The sequence below is a fragment of the Rattus norvegicus genome, chromosome X (assembly GCF_021556685.1).
Source record: "Rattus norvegicus strain SHRSP/BbbUtx chromosome X, alternate assembly SHRSP_T2T, whole genome shotgun sequence".
Lineage (NCBI taxonomy): Eukaryota > Metazoa > Chordata > Mammalia > Rodentia > Muridae > Rattus > Rattus norvegicus.
Genome location: NC_141554.1, coordinates 106,592,647 through 106,612,053, shown reverse-complemented (window position 1 = coordinate 106,612,053; position 19,407 = coordinate 106,592,647).

Sequence of the window (19,407 nt, the reverse complement as noted above, 5' to 3'; positions counted from 1 at the left end):
TTTTATTATCTACTTTATGGTTTATATCCCAAAAAAGAAAGAAAAAATGCTCCAAGCATTGTAGACTATGGAGGTTCAGCTCAAGAGGTTTCAGAGAGTAATAATTTATTGACTGAGTTAGAGGCCACTCCTGTTATAGTTTGGTAATATATATTCTCTACTATTGTATGTTAGAAATATGTAGTTTCATTTTTGATTTTTTAGGATATTACTTTATAGAGATTTTTTGAGCCTCAAAAAAAAAAGACAACATTGGATTTTAGACTTTTAAACAATTTGAAGATCACATTTTTGTTTAGACTTGAGAATTTTCTGTAAAGGAATTATAAATTCTAGCTAGCCTGTATAATAGAGGTAATTTTTACACACAATCCAGGTATTTTATGGGTATTTTATTTACAAATCCTAAGCCTTGGTTGGGCAGATTTTGGTGCTATTCTAAATTACACTCTAGCCATATGTCCCTTGATACTTGCTGTTTCTCCTGGCCATGTGCTGCCCATGGTTCATCCCTTCTTCCGGCAGCTTCCTCTTCCCTTGGTCTCCTTTCTTTTCCTGCCTCTCTTTCTCTGTGAACCCAGCCAGGTAATTGGGCTCCATCTATTGCCCAATAATAGGCTTTAGCCTTTTATTGACCAATTAACTTGGGGTGCAAGATTCACACAACAAAACCTGGTATACATGAGAATTTTCTCATTGGGGGGCAAACCAGATCTTAGGGGTCATTATTTAGCATTTGAATAAATACCAGCACCAGACCAACCCACTACATTTCCACATTTTGTCTGGATAAAAATGTTCTTTATCTTATAATAATAAACAATACACAGTAGGCACAATTAAAAAATCTATGGTGCAATAATTATACTTACAATGTCCAGTCCATTTGTATTTGGCAACTTAGGAGAATGTTTTATCATCTACCCTATCTTGGTGAGTTCAGAGTTCTATATCTAAATAATTTTTATCATAGCTTGCATTGTTAGCCTAAAAATATTTTTCTTAGACCTAAAGACATCCTCTAGATTAAAAAAAAACCTTTAAATCCAAAACAACTTAAGCTTAATTGTGAGACTATAACTATCTAGTCTTCAATCCCATCAGAGACCTGAGAAGGACTAAATATTATTTGAGTAAGTAGGACGTACAGACAAGCAGCTTCTAACCATAGCAATGACAGAGGATTGGCTCCTGGAGTATCTCCACAGAATTGTCTGTATAAAACTGGAGCTTCCGCCTTCAGCCTCCTGGCCTAGTATATATGGCAGACATTTTTGTGAAGCAGGAATCATGAAGTACTTACTTACCCTGTATCGGCAGGGCTTGGCAATCAACTTCCCTGGAAAATATTTTATCTGTAGTTGAAGCATGGGCACCTATCTGCCCAGTTGAGGTGAACTCCATAGGGAGGCTCTTCATGCTCATTATCTTCTTTGAAATGGAATGGGGTGCTGCCAGGAGCTGACATGTCAAATAGGCCTTCAGTTAATAAAAAAAATTAAATGCCATATTTTGTGAATCTCTGAGATTTCATAAGACCATCTATCTATTCATCTATGAGGTTTTGGAAAATATTTTCTATAGCTTTGACCATATTTTTTCTTCCTTTGCTACTATTTTCCATAGCTATATCTTTTCATTGTGCTCCAGATTTACTGGTTGCTTTGTTCCTGGTGTTCTGATGGTTTGGGGTATTTTTTGTTTTGTTTTGTTTGTTTATTTTTTGGTGTGTGTGTGTGTGTGTGTGTGTGTGTGTGTGTGTGTGTGTGTGTGTGTGTTTAAACATTTTTCTTTGATTAAGTAATGAATTTTTTCTACCCTGATATATTCTGCTTTGTGGACTTTTTGCTTAACTTTCTGATATTTTTATTTTTTTATTTTATTTCAGGTTGAGTTTTCCTATAGGTTTCTATCTCTTAATTAAAATTTTTCATGTGTTGAATTTTTCATTATCTTATTTAAGTGTTTTGTACTCATTGTTTGCATTCAGATTTTTTTATATCATCTTTGAGTTCCTTGAAAATGTTGACAATTGCCATTTTGAAATTCTTATGTATCAGCTAAGTTGCTTGGAGTATTATTCTGTAAAGTGCTGATTTTCGGAAAATGTGTGTTGTCTTGGCTATTAATGTAGTTGGTGTTTAGCAATGTGATTTCCATATTTAGAGTTGGGATATTTATGGTATTTCTTGGTCCATATGTTTAGTCTCATCTTTTTTGAGAGTGTGTTTGGATACTTGTTGTTATTTCACTTGTTAGTTGTCAACCAGCTGAGTGACCCTTGGTTTTCAGTCTTTGGCTACTCTAGAGTTCTAGTTTCAGACTGCAAATGATTCCAGCTTTGTATTGTATATGCAGGTCTATGTATTACTTACTTTTATATTGCTATGATAAAATACTGTGACAAATACAACTTATAAAATAGTTTATTTGGGCTTATCATCCCAGAGGGACATGAATCCATGATGGGACAATGAAGGCTTGGCAGCTGAAGTTGAAAACTGAATGTTCGTATCTTAAACTGCAAACATAAAACAGAGTGAATTCTAAATGGTGAAAATTCTTAAACTCATAAAGCCTGACTCCAATGGGATATCTCCTGTGGGAAATTGGTTCTAATGCTTTGATTCAATCAGGAATCTGCATATCCAAATGCTAAAGGTCCTTGTCCCTAATTAGTTTTTGATCAATCAATAAAGATTCCAGTGGTCAATGGCTGGGCAAAAGGAGATGGGATGGAACCCTTGGAGTTGCACAGATGGGGAGGAGAAGGAGAAATTGGCATGTAGTGGTGGGATATGGATGGATATAGGAGCTGCAAGAAATAAAGCCAATGAGCCATGTAAAAATTCAGGTAAGTGGCCACTGGCCATTTCCTCAATTGGCCATGGGGTAACAAGGGGAGATTTAAGAGTGTCCAGTTTGAAGTAGCCAAGACATTTTAAAATTAACTAGCCTGTGTGTGTGTGTGTGTGTGTGGGTTGTTCCATTTGTGAATTCAAGTAGCTCCTGAGCGGGTATGCATATGATTGACTGAGAACCAAAGTGCCCAAACTCACCAGAACACTTCCTTCAATGAAATTATACCCATTCATCTTCTCAAAACAGTATCATCTGCTTGGGATCAAGTATTTGTGACTATTGAAGACGTTTCTCATTCAAAACTAAGAGATAAGAAGGGAAATAGAGAGTGGAGTGGCTTTGAGTGTCTCCAACTGAGTTTCTGGATTGAACTTGACACAGTTCCAAGGTTCAGACACTGCCTGGTATGATGGGAAGCTGGATCAGGGGGTTTCAGTTTTGAGTCCATGTTTGTATTTCATGCTGTCCCAGATTAGTATGTTGAGTGAAGTGGCTGACAGTTTTGGAAGGGAATGTGCTGAGTTGCCCTTGGATTCCAACCTGAAGTTTTGATTTAGATTCTGAGTCTGACTTCTAGCTATCCTAATGCAGCTTAGTGAGGTAAATGGGATGACTGACAGATGACCAAGTGAGTAGGAAGGGATTTGGCTCATAGGTCTCTATCTATAGTTCTGGACCAGGATACATGCAGTGCCAGGGCCCATCAGTGGTGGTTGAATCAACATTGGCTAAGAAAGTGGGGTTGAGGGTTCTTTAAGTAGAATTCTGGATCCAGTTATACTTGTGAGGCCCTGTGGTAGATGGGGTGTATGAGAGTGGCAATTTAACTGACCCAATGTTATGGTTCAACTATGTTTGGCATAGTGAGTAGAATGATAGATAGGGGACCAGAAGCAATTTTTCATATCTGTTCAGTTTCAGCTAAGTTCTGCTAAGTTTTAAGATGTGTGAAAAAATTTTTGAATAACATTTCAAGAATTTTCAGGAATCTATAGTACAAGTAGAGCCACAGGAAGAGCATGAGGGCTTAACTTATGACAGAACCCTATATAATCTTCTTATTCTAATTGATATACCTGTATCCACTGACTCTACAATTAAGTATTTGAGGTTAAATTTGCCACACTATACTGATAAGGAATAGAATGGGAAGTAACCCACATAGTAGCCAATACTTAAGATTTCCCAACATATCTATGTGTTTCTTTCTCTTAGTTTTTTTTTATAATCACAAATCCTAAAAGTCTTTTATGAATTCAGAACTCAGTTCATTACCAAGATCCCAGTGAACTTTGGAGTCTGTGATAGCTATGTCGGTATCTCATTATTTACAGGCTAACTCTACTGTGCATTCAGATAAATTAAAATTCCTGTCAGCAGCCAGACAGATTAAAATGTTTTTTAAAAGCCAAGGAAGTTTATGATTATTGAAGAATGTGGTTCACTGACAGGGGTCTAAGTACCTGCTGAAGAGAACTGGCTATCATACGTTTCATAATGCTTATAACCTGTATGGGATTATGATCAGCTTTTATATAAAGAGTTACAGGTAAGAGGTTAAGACTCAGGAGGAAAGAGCAGGTTGGGAAACTAAGAATTTTTGCAAAGCAAAGGACCATCTGTGTATGCAGTAGCACAAACATCATTTGCTTAATAATGGTTAACAGTAACATTGTTCAGACTTAAGAACTCTGGCCTTTATTCCTTGCCATGTCACTCTAAGAGCTACTTGAATGTTCATAAAACATTATCAGCTAGCTTTATCCAGAACAGGTGTAGAAAAGAGGATTGAAAGAAGCCATACTGCCTTCATTGAATTGACCACACATAGTAGTTCATAGCCATTTAATTTTAATTTTAATTATTTTATTTATTTACATTCCAGTTGGTTCCACCATCCCCCTTCCCACAGTTCCTCATCCCATTTCTCCTCTCCCTTGCCTCTGAAAGGGCACTTCCCACAGCAATACCACCATTCCCTGGGGCTTCAAGTCTCTTGAGGATTAAGCACATCTCCCACTGAGGCCACACGAGGCAGCCTGCTGCTATATATGTGTCAGGGGCCAAGGCCCAGCCCCTGTATGCTCCTGACTGGTGGCTCCGTCTCTGGGAGCTCCCTGGGGTCTGAGTTAGGTGAGATTTCTGGTCTTCCTTTGCTTCAGCTTCTTCAAACCTACCCCTAATTCATCCATCCTCAACTTCAGTCCAAGGCTTGGGTGTATTTGTGTCTGTCTCAGTCAGCTGCTGGCAGGGCCTCTCAGAGGACAGCCATGCTAGGCTCCTGTCTATAAGCACAAGAGAGCATCCATAATAGTGTCAGGTCTTAGTGACCACCCCCCCAATGAGATGGATCCCAAGTTGGACCAGTCATTGGACTACCTTTCTTTCAGTCTCTTCTCCATTTTTGTGCTTGCAGTTCTTTAATAAAGGAACAATTCTGAGTCAGAAATTTTGACTCTGTGTTAGTAATCCAGTCCCTTCACTTTAGGCCCTGTCTATCTACTGGAAGTGTATTCTTCAAGTTCCCTCTCCCCACTGTTGGGCATTTTGGCTAAGATCACCCCACTGAGTCCTGAGAATCTCTCACCTCCGGAGTCTCTGGTACTTTCTAGAGGATCCCACCACCTCACACCCCTGAAAGCTGCTTATTTCCATTCATTTTCCTGGCCCTCTGGGCTTCTCTCCTTTTCCTCCTCCGCATACCTGATTCTGTTATTCCTTTCCCTTTCCCCTCCACTCTCTCACCCAGGACCCTCCCTTTGGCTCCTGTGATTATTTCCTTCTTCCTTCTAAGTGGGATTGAAGCATCAAGCCTTTCTGCTTGTTACACTTCTTATCGTCTGTAGGTTGTGTCCTAGGTGTTCTGTACATTTTGGCTAATATCCACTTATCAGTGAGTACACACCATGCATGTCTTTTGTGGTCTGAGTTACTTCACTCAGGATATTTCCTAGTTCCATTCATTTGCCTGCAAAATTCATGATAACCTCATTTTTAATCGCTGAATAGTATTCCAATGTGTAAGTGAACCACATATTTTTTTATCCACTCTTCTGTTGTGGGATATCTGGGTTCTTTCCAGCTTCTGGCCATTACGAAAAAGACTGCTATGTTGAGCATGTGATTTTGGAGTATGGTGGGGCATCTTTCAGGTATATATGCCTAAGAGTGGTATAGCTGTATCTTCAGGTAGAACTATTTCCAATTTTCTGAGGAACCTCCAGACTGATTTCCAGAGTGGTTGTACCAGCTTGCAATCCCACCAACAATGGAGGAGTGTTCCTCTTTCTCCACATCCTTGCCAGCATCTGTTGTCACCTGAGTTTTTGATCTTAGCCGTTCTGACTGGTGTGAGGTGGGATCTCAGGGTCGTTTTGATTTGCATTTCTCTGATGACTAAGGACATTGAATATTTTTCTATGTGCTTCTCTGCCAATGGAGAGTCTTCTGCTGTGAATTCTCTGTTTAGCTCTGTACCCCATTTTTTAAATTGGTTTATTTGGTTTTTTTGGAGGTTAGATTCTTGAGTAATTTATATACTTTGACTATTAGCTCTTTATTGAATGTAAGGTTAGAGAAGATGTTTCCCCCAGTGTGTATGTTGCCAATTTGTCCCATTGATGATGTGGTATCTTTTGCCTTACAGAAGCTTTTCAATTTCGTGAGATTCCATTTAGCACTTGATGATCTTAGAACCTGAACCATATGTGTTCTGTTCATTAAATTACCCCCGTGCCAATGTGTTCGAGGCTCTTTCCAAATTTACCTTCTACTAGATTTAGTGTATCCGATTTTATATTGAAGTTCTTGATCCACTTAGATTTTAGCTTTGTGCAAGGTGATAAATATGTATCTATTACATATATATGTATATATATGTATATGTGTATATATATGTATATGTATACATATATATATATATATATATATATATAGAGAGAGAGAGAGAGAGAGACTAGCAGTTATACTAGCATATTTATTGAAGATGTTTTCTTTTTTCACTATATGTTTTTGGCTTCTTTGTCAAAGATCAAGTGACCATAGGTGTGTGCGTTTACTTCTGGGTCTTCAATTCTATTCCATTTATCTACCTGCCTGTTTCTGTACCAATACCCATGAGGTTTTTTTCATCACTATTGCTTTATAGTACAGCTTGAAGTCAGGGGTGGTGATTTCCCCAGAAGTTCTTTTATTGTTGAGAAGTTTTCGCTATCCTGGGTTTTGTGTTATTTTAGAAGAATTTGCAAATTTCTCTTTCTAATTCTATGAAGAAGTGAGTTGGAATTTTGTCTTTCCATATGAAGTTGAGAACTGATCTTTCTATGTCTGTAAAGAATTGTGTGTTGGGATTTTGATAGGGATTGCATTGAATCTGTAGATTGTTTTTGGTAAGATGGTCATTTATTATGTTAATACCACCTATCCATGAGCATGGGAGATCTTTCTATCTTCTGAGATCTTCCTCAATTTCTTTCTTCAGGGACTTAAAGTTCTTGTCATACAGATTTTTCACTTACTTGGTTAGAGTCACACCGAGGTATTTTATGTTATTTGTGACTATTGTGAAGGGTGTCATTTCCCTAATTTCTATCTCAGCCCATTTATCCTTTGAATAGAGGAAGGTTACTGATTTGTTTGAGTTAATTTTACATCCAGCCACTTTTCTGAAGTTGTTTATTAGGTGTAGGAGTTCTCTGGTGGAACTTTTGGGGTCGCTTAAGTATACTATCATATCATCTGCAAAAGGTGATATTTTGACTTCTTCTTTTCCAATCTGTATCCCTTTGATCTCCTTTTGTTGTCTGATTGCTTTGGCTAGGACTTCAAGAACTATATTGCATAGGTAGGGAGAGAGTGGGCAGCCTTGTCTAGTCCCTGATTTTAGTGGGATTGCTTCAAGTTTCTCTCCATTTAGTTTGATGTTGGTTACTGGTTTGCTCTATATTGCTTTTACTATGTTTAGATATGGGCCTTGAATTCCTGGTGTTTCCAAGACAGACTTTTACCATGAAGGGGTGTTGAAATTTGTATGAAATTGAAAGTTTCTTGTCAGATACTGTTGGTATTCTGTCTAAGCTCCACTCCCACAGCTACCTGGGAACAGCCAGGTATGCTCTGCCCCACAGTTGCCTGACTATAAAGAGGGCTGCTTAACTTAACCCCTCCTCTCTCTCTCTCTCTCTCTCTCTCTCTCTCTCTCTCTCTCTCTCTCTCTCTCCCTCTCGCTCTCACTCTTCCTCTTCCTCTTCTCTTACCCTCTTCCCTGTCCCTTCTTTCTCCATACCCCCTTCCCTCCATGTTCCCATGGCCAGCCTCCTTTACTTATCCCCTCTCCTACTTTTCTTCTCTCATTAAACCTTTCCATGTGGAACCATGTTGGTTTGGTGTGTTCTATCTGGACACAAGCTGAGATTTACACACCAACAGTGGTGGCTCATATGGTTTTTGATCTTCCTGCGACTCCTGGTTGCTTGCCACGGGCCACGTTGTCACAAGGTGCTGCGGTGGAGAGGGATGGAGCCTTATGCCCTGCTGCAGTGCCGCCTGGACCCACATCAGTCTTGGTTGCTCGGTATGAGCCTCTTGTGTCGGAGATGGTCACTGTTTCTGCACGCACCCACCACTCCCACCTTAGCACCCGCTGGCCCCCGGCCCGCAGTCGCTTGGCTTGGGCTACTCTCATGCAGCCTGTGGCAAGGAGGAATGGAGACACGCCCTGCTGCTGCCCCATGCTACCCGATCAACACCGTGCATCCCGCCATTGTGTCTTGCCTTTATATCCACCACTGCTTCGTGCATCCCGCCATTGTGTCTTGCCTTTATATCCACCACTGCTTCCGTGCGCGCACCACCCTAATTCAATTGCAGCTGCTGCCTCTGCTATGTCATCTATGCCATCCGACCACCACCACCACGTGCTGGCTGCTGTGGAACTCAAGGCTTCCACCACGTGAGTTTCTGCTTCAGCTAACTCACATTCATACTTGTTTGTGAACTTCTGCCCTCTGTGGTTCACCACGTGGTGCCAGCTCTTGTCGCTTAGACAGGCCCTCCCCAACCACATTTCCACTTTTCCTGCTACCAGACTGCAGCTACAACTTCCGCAAAAACACCAGCAGATTGGTTGGTCTATTCCAGTTGGCAAGGAGGACCCCGATTTCTCCGATAAAGCCTGGCCAGCTTTTCTGAGATTACAGTAATTTCCTTAGCTAACATACTTGATAGGACCTCGGTCTTTGGGCGGAGTTTCCCTCAAAAGCGGTTCTTTGCTCCCCTCTCACTCTGGGCTCTTGTAGCAGACACAAAATCCCAGGCCTGGGTAGGAATGCTTTCTGTCGGGTCCGGGACCCATCATTTATAGCCTCCAGGAGTCTAAGTGATGACTCAGACCCCTGGCCTGGCAGAGTACTTCCATTACCATTAGTTCCTCCTGGGATGCCGGTGCAAATTAATTGGTGACTTCCCTAAATGAGCTATTTGTGGTCTTCAAACCATACCCCCAAATTCACCATTAGGATGACATCAAAACTGATAGACCCTTGCAGTAATGTTTAGACCCAATATTCATTAGATAATGGTTCAAAATGTCCACATAACAGCACGCTAAATTCCTCAATTTTACAGGATCCTCACAATTACTGTCAGCAGTATAGTAAATGGAAAGAGATTCTTTATGTCCAACATGCATATATCTTTGCTCTAATCCCTCTCTGTGTTCCTCTTGTAGCCCCACCCAACTCCTCTTAGCTATGAAACAGGCACCAGATAACAGTACTACTCTTGACCCAGCTAATGAACCGCCTCCTCTAAACCACAGGCCTGTTTCCATACTTCCAAAATCCCAAGCCACTGCCTCAGTTTCTCCTCACCAGGTTACCCCTGAGTCTCCCCGATCAACCTCTCCAGACACCTCCCCTCCTGTGCCAGCTGCAGGATGCTCTAATTTCCCTACACTGGCACCCACTTTCACCCCTCCTCTTACTCACTCCAAGACCATAGCCAAACCCCCAAACCCCTCATTGCCAGAGATGCCTGACCCAGCACTGGTCCTTCTGTTGAGAGGGGAGGCAGTGTAGATGGGCTGGTCTTGTACATGTCCCTTTTTCGCTGAATGAACTTTCTCAAATAGAAAGCAGACTGGGTTCCTACACCTCTAACTCATCCATCTTTATTAAAGAGTTCCAGTACATTACCCAGTCTTATAGCTTGACTTTCCATGATATACATATGATCCTTACTAATAAATTACTTCCAGAGGAATGCCGGCGGGTTTCGGAGCAGGACAGTCTTAAAACCTGTCAATTTTGAAAAACTACAGGAAGTCATCCAGGAAAAACAAGAAAACCTATCCCTCATTTTAGAATGCCTCACAGAGGCTTTATTACAATACACTAATCTGAACCCTGAAAATTCAGAAGGTAAGCAACTTCTGATAACCTATTTCTTTTTCCAGAGCTACCCCAACTTAAAAGACAAATTTATAACGCTACAGAGGGAAACCCTAACTCCACAAGCAGAAGTTTTGGCGCTGGCCTTTAAGGTGTGCCATGGAAGTGATAAGAAGGCTAACAGGCAAAAGTACCATATGCTGCCAATGACTGTCCAACCAGTCCCAGACACTGCCCGGAACTCATGGTGTTCTAAGGCTAAGAGACCACCAGGTTCCTGCTACAGATGTGATCAACAAGGTCACAGTGAAGGCTTTCCCTAACTGCCACAAGTCAAGGGGCTATGTCCTAGATGCCATCACGAGGGACAATGGGCTGCCGGTTGCCCTCATGTTGCACAGGACAGAGGAACATCACTCCAGATAACCCTCCAGTAGATCTCCTAGGCTTGGCTATGGAAGACTGAAGGGGCCTGAGCTCCCTGGACCTGGCCACTTTCATCACTAGCAGAGCCCTGGGTAAACATCATGGTAGGTGGATAGCCCATCTTCTTCCTCTTGGACACTGGGGCCACTTATTCAGTTCTGATGGAGTTTTGGGGACCCACATCTCTCTTCCATTTCCCCATTGTTGGGATAGGGGGTAACCTAACCTTCCTCACCAAACCCCACCATTTAGCTGCATTTTTTGTACCTCTCACCCATTCTTTTTTGGTAGTGCCAACATGCCCTGTCCCGTCCCCTTATTGGGAAGGAATCTTCCAGCTAAGTTGGGAGCATCTATTTTGCTCCAACCATTTGCCCAAACTCAAGCCTGCCTGCAACTACTCTGCTTCTTCTAACCAGCCTACCTACTAACACAGACATGTTGCTTCCTTTACCAGCTTCTCAGGTAGACCCCTGAGTCTGGGAGTTCTCCCTCTGTTGCCAAACAGACTTTCTAAATAGAAAATGGAAACTGCTTTCTCTATCTGTCTTTTTGTTGTGGCAAACTCTTTTAGACATCCAGGACACATTCTTTAGGACAAATTCTTCCTTCTGCTCCACAAAAGCTTATCTTAAAGAATTTTCATGTTGTTAACTCATGTTATTATCTCTTTTGTAAACTTATAAGCTACAGGAAAACCCCTCAGACCTACCTCTTATGGACCAAATAGACTCCACCCAGATAAGTATGTCTGTCTACAGTTCCCACTTACTATCTATTCCAAAGGGTGGAATTCCTCTGGGTTTCAAATGTACATCTAAGAAAAAGAAAAAAAAATCTTTTCATTTTTCCCAAACACGCACACGCTTAATGTTATTCTCTACCTATTATATATATATATATATATATATATATATATATACACACACACACACACACACACACACACACACACATATATATATATATATATATATATATATATATATATATATATATATATATAATCTTGTCAAGCCCAGGTGCTTACTAAACCCAGGACAGCTCCAGAGAAGTAACCTCCATATGTTCCAATCTATTCTCACAGACACAGATGACTCTTTTGGACCTGTTCCTTCTGACCTATCCTCAGATGGTTCCACAGACCCTGGACAACATTGAAATAGCCAACTCTAAGACTGGACAAATATCCCATACTCATTTTTCTAAGTTCCCCAGAGACACAAGCAAGAAGTAGCCAGAGATCACAAGGACCCTATTCCTACTCCACCATCGCCTTTCTGATTTTTCTTTTTTAATTAAACCAAAATGGGGGAATGTTGGTATTCTGTCTAAGCTCCACTCCCACAGCTGCCTGTCAATAGCCAGGTATGCTCCACCCCACAGTTGCCTGGCAACAGCCAGGTATGCCTGACTATAGAAGGGGCTGCTTGGACCCTCCTCCCTCTCTTACTCTTACTCTCCTCTGCACTTGTGCCCTCTTTGTCCCTGTCCCTTCTCTCCCCATACGCCCTTTCCTCCATGTGCCCAGGGTCGGCCTTTCCTCTCTTCTACTCTTCTTCTCTCATTAAACCTCAACACGTGGAACCATGTTGGCTTGGTGTGCTCTGTCCGGGAGTGAGCTGAGATTTAAGCCCTAACATTGGCCCTAACAGATACCTGGTACCAAAGTTAAATCAGGGGTGCAGGGATGGTTCAATTTATGGAAATCCATCAATATAATCCACTATGTAAACAAACTCAAAGAAAAAACATATGATCATCTTGTCAGATGCTGAGAAAGCATTTGTCACTGTCATTAGGACAAAACGTCAATCAGCACTTTGAAAAAAAGGTCTTTACCAATCCTACATTAGACACAGGGTTAATAATCAATATATACAACTCAAGAAGTTAGACTCCAGAGAACTAAAAAAACCCTACTAAAAATGGGGTACAGAGCTAAACAAGAATTCTCAACTGAGAAATATCAAATGGCTGAGAAGCACCTAAAGAAATGTTCAACATCCTTAGTCATTAGGGAAATACAAATCAAAACAACCCTGAGGTTCTACCTCACACCAGTGAGAATGGCTAAGATCAAAAACTCTGGTGACATTAGATGCTGATGTGGATGTAGAGAAAGAGGAACACTCCTGTGCCATTTTTTATTGGGTTATTGAGTTGTTGGTGTTTAACTTCCTGCTTTCTTCTTGGGTCCATTTGCTTGGATTTGTGAATGGATATAGTTTGGATATGGACTGGTCTTAAAATATCTTGTTTTATCTATGTATGATGTTGGAGAATTTTGCTAGAAATAGTAATCTAGATCATCTTGAAAAATCTTGTTATTTATCCAGGTATGGTGATGGAGAGTTTTGCTGGATATATTAGTCTAGGTTGACACCTATGGTTTTTTATAGGTTGCAAAATATCTTACCAGGCACTTTTAGCTTTTGGAGTCTCTGTTGAGAACTTGGGTGGAATTCTGATAGGTCTGCCTGTGTATGTTACCTGGCCTTTTCCCTTGCTGGCCTTGATGCTTTTAATATTCTTTCTTTGTTCTCTAGATTTTGTGTTTTCATTATTGTGTGTCTGGAGGATTTTCTTTTCTGGGCCCAGTCTAATTGGTGTTCTATAAACTTCTTGTATGATTGTAGGCATCTCTTTCTTTAGGTTCGGTATGTTTTCTTTTAAGATTTTTTGAGACTATTTTCTGGGACTTGGTGCTGGTACTCTATCTTCTTCTACTGCTATCATGCTTAGGTTAGGTCTTTTCATGGTATTCCAAATATCCTGGACATTTTGTGTCAGGAGTTTCTTCGCTTTAACATTTTCTTTGATTCATGTATCAATATCTTCTATTGTATCTTCTATGCCTGAGAGTCCCCCTTCCATCTCCTGTGTTCTGTTGGTGATGCTTGCATCTGTTGTTCTTGTTCCCTCCTAGATTCTCCACCTCCAGGATTTCCTCAGTTTGTGTTTTCTTTATTGCTTCTGTTCCACTTTCAAGTCTGGCACAGTTTTATTTATTTCCTTCACCTGTTTAATGGTATTTTCCTGTATATCCCTGTTAAGGGATTTATTTGTTTCCTCTTTAAATACCTCTACCTGTTTGATTGTATTTCTTTGTACTTTTTTAAGGGATTCATTCATTTCCTTTTCAAATGCTTCTATCATCTTTATAAGATTAGATTTAAGATAATTTTCTTGTGTTTCAGTTGTTTTTGAATATCCAGGGCTTGCTGTAGTAGGGTAGCTGTGCTTTGGAGGTATAATATTGCCCTGGCTTTTGTTGATTGTGTTCTTTCCCGAGACTTTAGCCATCTAGATGGCTCTAGTCTCCGGATGTTCTTGTTTGTATTGGCTGGGGGTGATTCTTGACGGTTCTGGTATGGCAAGCCTCTGATGGATATCCTTGGGCTGTATGTTTCTGGACCTGCAGTTTTGTATGGTTCAGGAGCCTCACGTTTAATGAAGGTGGGCGAAGAGAGGCCAAAAGAGAATGGAGGTCTCCCTGGGCTAGCAGGCTACTCAAGGAAGCTTGGCTTGGCCAAGAGGACTCTGCCAGCAGGAAAGATGGGTGGGGAAAGTGACGCTTACCTGTGTGATTCAGGAGGCAGATGAAGGTGGAGGAAAAGTAGTAGGAGAGTGGAGTTCCCCTTGGGATAACAGGTTGTTCAAGGCAGCTTGGCTTGGCCCAGAGGGCTCAGCTGACAGGGAAATTAGGTGGGGAAAGGGAAGCTAACTTGTGTGGTTCAGGAGTCTCAAGTCTGGTGGAGGTAGGGGGAGATGAGGAAGGAGAATGGAGGTCCCCTTGGAATAGCAGGCTGCTCTGGGCAGCTTGGATTGGTCCAAAGAGCTGAGTCAGAATCTTATACTCATAGGACCCCACCATGTGTCTGAAGCCCCGCTTCAAGTGGCACCAGAACAGTAGCTGTCTAATGATTGTTTAATCTCGTATCATAGCCTACTCTTGGCCTACCCTAGAATCTAGTTGGAGAAACTCTCCACTATTAATATTGCTACCTTCTTGCCCGATGACAACCTGCAGGTGCTCAGCCATGACTGTCACAAGAGGAAAGATGAAAGCAGGTGTGTGAGAGCTGCAGTGCTTACTTTATCCACAAAGATTTGGGCCCAAGACAGGTTCCTCAGCCCAAAAAACAAAATTGATCTGACCAAAGCTTTAAAATGGGGGAAAGAAAATTCTTCCACCATATACCCTAAAAGTTGGTATGATTTTACTATTGTGTGTCCATGGTACGATATATAAAAAAAGAGAGTTTTTCACCATGGGAATGGGAGGAAGAACATTAAAAACTAAGAAAAAGATCTTGGCATTCCTAGAGTCTACTTGGCTCCCCCTACAAATTGCTGTACTCAAATGCTGGGACATTGAAGTGGCAGTCTGAAAAATGGTCCTCAGACCAGTGGGACCTATTGATGTTCTGATGATATACCTTGACCTTGTGCTGCCTGAGACCCTGTGGTAGAGAAGATATGGACAGCTTAAACCCACAGGTTGGTGAAGGACACAAGAGGAAAATATCATTCTCCCAGAAACAGCTGACAGGACTCTGGTAACTGACCTTCACACGACTACTCATATAGGGTCCACAAATCTTTCTGAGCTGCTCAAACCAAGGTATGTTTACATTAACTGGACAGCATCGTGTGGGATATCTCATCTTGATGCCAGTTTTGTGCTCAAATAAATTCAAAACAGAAAACCTTCATGCAGGAAAGGGTCCAAATAATAGGCTTGCCATGGAGGATAAAAGTGCCTGCTAGTTTTTAGTTTTCTGGATAGGTAAAATTTTTCTCCCTCCAGGACTAAAAATGCTCAAAAGCTCCTCTAGGTACTAGTCCCTCGATTTGGACTGCTCCCAATAATGAAGTCTGACAAAGGCCTGGCTTTCATATCTAAAATCTCTCAATTAATAGTTGAAGTTTTAGACATAGATTGAAAACTTCATGGTGCATATATAGTATACACCTCAGAGTTCTGTGCGACTAGAAAGAATAAACAGGATGCTCAAAGAAACTTGAACCAAACTCCCATTAGAATCCAGTGAAATGTTGGACCTACCGCACCCTGTATAAGGAGGATTCACCCCTTATGATATCATATTTAGAAGATCTCCCCAACTGTTTCCAGGCTTGGAGACCAGAAGTAAGTGGAACTCTCTAACCATTCCTTTCTCAAGTTGCTACAGGATTTCTTGTTCTCCATACAGGCTATTAATTGGACTCAGAGAGACCCAGCTGACCTGTGAGTTCATCACTAGTTTCCCCTTGTTTGAATCCAGTGGTACCATTTGGGTTAAGCAGGTAGCCATGGGGCTCTGCAACCAACCTGGGAAATACTCTACTTTGTGATTCTCTCCACTTTTATGACTGTGAAGGTGCTGGAATATATGACTCTATCATACACATGTCAAGAAAATAAAAGTCATGGACCCATTAAGGTTTCATCAGGCCATGGGCCCTCCCACTTCCTGCCCTTACAGGTTGATTAGGACCTCGAGATACTAAAAGCTTACATTTTTTAATTAAAACAACAGATAACTTTACAAAAATGATAAAGAAAATTGTGTGCAGCTTTGGGAGAAACCTGTTGTTTATATGCTAATTGATCATGAGTAATAAAAGAAAAGCTTGCCATAGTTGGGGAAAACCTGAAAAAGAGAAAGAGACAAAGACATAAATATAAAATTGGTACCAGTCTCGGTTTTCTTGGCACCCATGCTAGCTACTCTGATATCAGCATTGGCTGGACCTTTAATTCTTATTCTAATTCGATTATTGACAGGGCTCTGCATCTTAAAATATATGACCCATTATGTCCAATAAAATTAATGCTCCTTAGGATCAACTACACTTCTTTAGAGCAGGATGAGTCCATATTCACTAAGACATGTGGGGAATGTAACAGGGCCTCAAACCTTAGTGGGACCCTATAACTTAGCACAACTGACTCCATGTTGGATGTACATTTCAGGCCACAAAACTCAGCATGTAGACAGCACCACCAGTCAAAACAAAAACAAAGGTTTAATCCATCAAAATCCATAGTTCTGGGAAAGTCTCTACATGTACTCACATTGCCTTCTGGATAACTGTTCTTGTTAACTGAAATATGTCCATCCAGGGCATAGGTTTTGTGCTTAAAAGCTAACCCTAAAAAGGGTCCAGGGATACACTGGGATCCTGAGCATAGACTGGCTAATTTTAAAAAACTTTTTATTGATTCTTTGTGAGTTTCACATCATGGACTCCAGTCCCAGTCATCTCTCCATCCTCTTATATCCACCCTTCACCCTTGCAACCTTTCCTCCAAAGTAACACACACACACACACACACACACACACACACACACACACACACACACACACATCGTGGAAGCTGTAGTATGCTACCATGTGTCCCACAGTATACCCATTGGTCCACACATCTTCACTTGCAAAGGTTCATTGCAATGAGTCACTGGCCTGGTTTGAGATCTCTCTCTTCTGTGATGCCATCTATATTGGATCCTCAATGAGACTCCTGCCAGTTATCCTGTTGTTGTCCTGGGCCATGGGGATTCTGGAGCTTTGGAAGAGCAGGACTGATCCTTTTACTCACCCCAGCGGTTCGCAGATGATATAGATGCTGTGCTGGGACCATTCAGAACCCTGCATCTGGGCCTGGGGGGTAGCTGAGCTGGTCAGTACACTGGTCTCCCTTATCTGCATCACAAGGGCAATCTTTCCAGCACTGCTCTGGCTAGGCCGCCCAATGCTGCCATTGGCAGGAGGCAAGGTCAGCTGTCCTGCTCTCAAGCTCTTGGGACCCTGCTCATTCCCACACAAGCCTCCAGAGCCAGCATTGAACTGCCCAATCAAAGTGTGAGGTCTACTTTCCCGAGTGCACGATCCTGTGTGGAAGTGGGCCAGCTGTTCCGTTCTCACACCCTCTAAGCTGGCTCACCCATGCCTTTTGGCACTATCAGGTCCAGTTCCACTCCGTTGTCCAGGCTAGGGAGTAGGGCTAGCTCTTCTACTCTTATGACCTTGTGGTCAGCTCCTTTAACTACCATAGGTGGCAAAGGAGGAGGGGGAAGGGCATCACCCCTGCACTCATGCCGCCTCATTGCAGATGAATGGCAGGGCCAGCTCTCTCACCCTCCTGCCAACAAGTCTGGCACATCCACATCCCTTACTAGAGTCAGCTCCACTATGCTGCATAGGTGAGGCATAGGACCTGCTTTCCAGGGTGCTGCTGCCAGTGAGACATAAGGCCAGTTCTCCGGAGCACCTCAGCCAATGTGTGTGTGTGTGTGTGTGTGTGTGAGAGAGAGAGAGAGAGAGAGAGAGAGAGAGAGAGAGAGAGAGAGAGAGAGAGAACATTTTTGAACAGCCCTGGAACATCCATATGGTCATAACCAGCTTCCCTGTCCGCAGACGTTCCCAAGTTCTCTAGCAGTAATACCAACCATAAACATCAATACCAACTCCTGATGCTGTATAGTCTCACCCTAGATATGGCTCTCAGAGGCATCTCTGGCTGGGACCTCACTAGGACTCCAGGTAGCAGGCCTGGCCACTCACAAAGGCTACTCCTCTCTAACCCGATTCTCCAGTTCCCTCTCTCTTCTTCATAATGCTCACGCTGCTCTAATCTCTCTCTCTCTCATGTGTCCACCACATACTCACATTGTGGTGGCTCTTGCTGCAGGTTAGCTACGGGACTGGCAAGCTCCTGGGTGACATCTTCAGGGGGTATCTACAGCCTACCTGTGCCATGCACCAGAGGGCAGGTCTGTATGTGTCATATGGCCAAGGGTCTCTGTATGTGCTCTTCCTACAGCACTTCACTGTGTGGTAGCAGGTGAGGCTCTGTGTGTCTATAGCCTGCTGGCGCCGTGTAGTGGAGGACAGGTCCGCGGGCATCCCCACTTGCCTACAGGGCTTAGCACGGCAGAATGCAAGTATCTATCTGTCTTCCACATCCTGCAGTGCACTACCTGGACTTGACTTAATTTTTTTATGTTCTAGGCATAAAACAGCTTTGGACACTAGGCCAGGCATCAAGCTAGGAAGAACATAAATAAGAACAACATCACTTACAAGATGTCTCTTTGCCCATTGACAGAGGACATTAAAGACTTTCTATTGGTTTATACCCATGTCTGGACAGTCTTTTCTGGTGGATACCCCACAGCAATTACATTTCCCCCTATATTTTTCTCCATCCAAACTCTCTCAAATACCACTTCTTACTTTCTTTCAAACTCATTATAGTCAAGTAAAAAATAATTAGCCCCACTTTCTAAGAGCATACAATTCTTTTCAGGATTCTAATTTCTTAAACCATATACAAAGTCAATTGATATAAGATGATATAATAGAAAAATTCCACTTGAAACATATATACTGTCTTCAAGGAATGCACGAATGATCCTGAAAATACCCTTATACCTAAAGAGTAGCACCTCAAAAAGAAATAGAAGAAAAGCTTCACTACAAAATACACCACATATCTTCAAGTTGAACTGGGTCTGGTTGGACTTCAAGACTGGTCAAAGTTTGTAACATCTGCCCCTTTCTACTCTTCACGATTGGATTGAGAATGCCTGTAACTAATTCACCATGCTTCTGCCACTACTTCCAACACGAGTGAGTGCTATGTGACAAAACTTTTCCTGTGCAGAGAGTGCATGCTAAGTGTGACATTGCAATGAGTAAACTCAAAATGAACTTCATC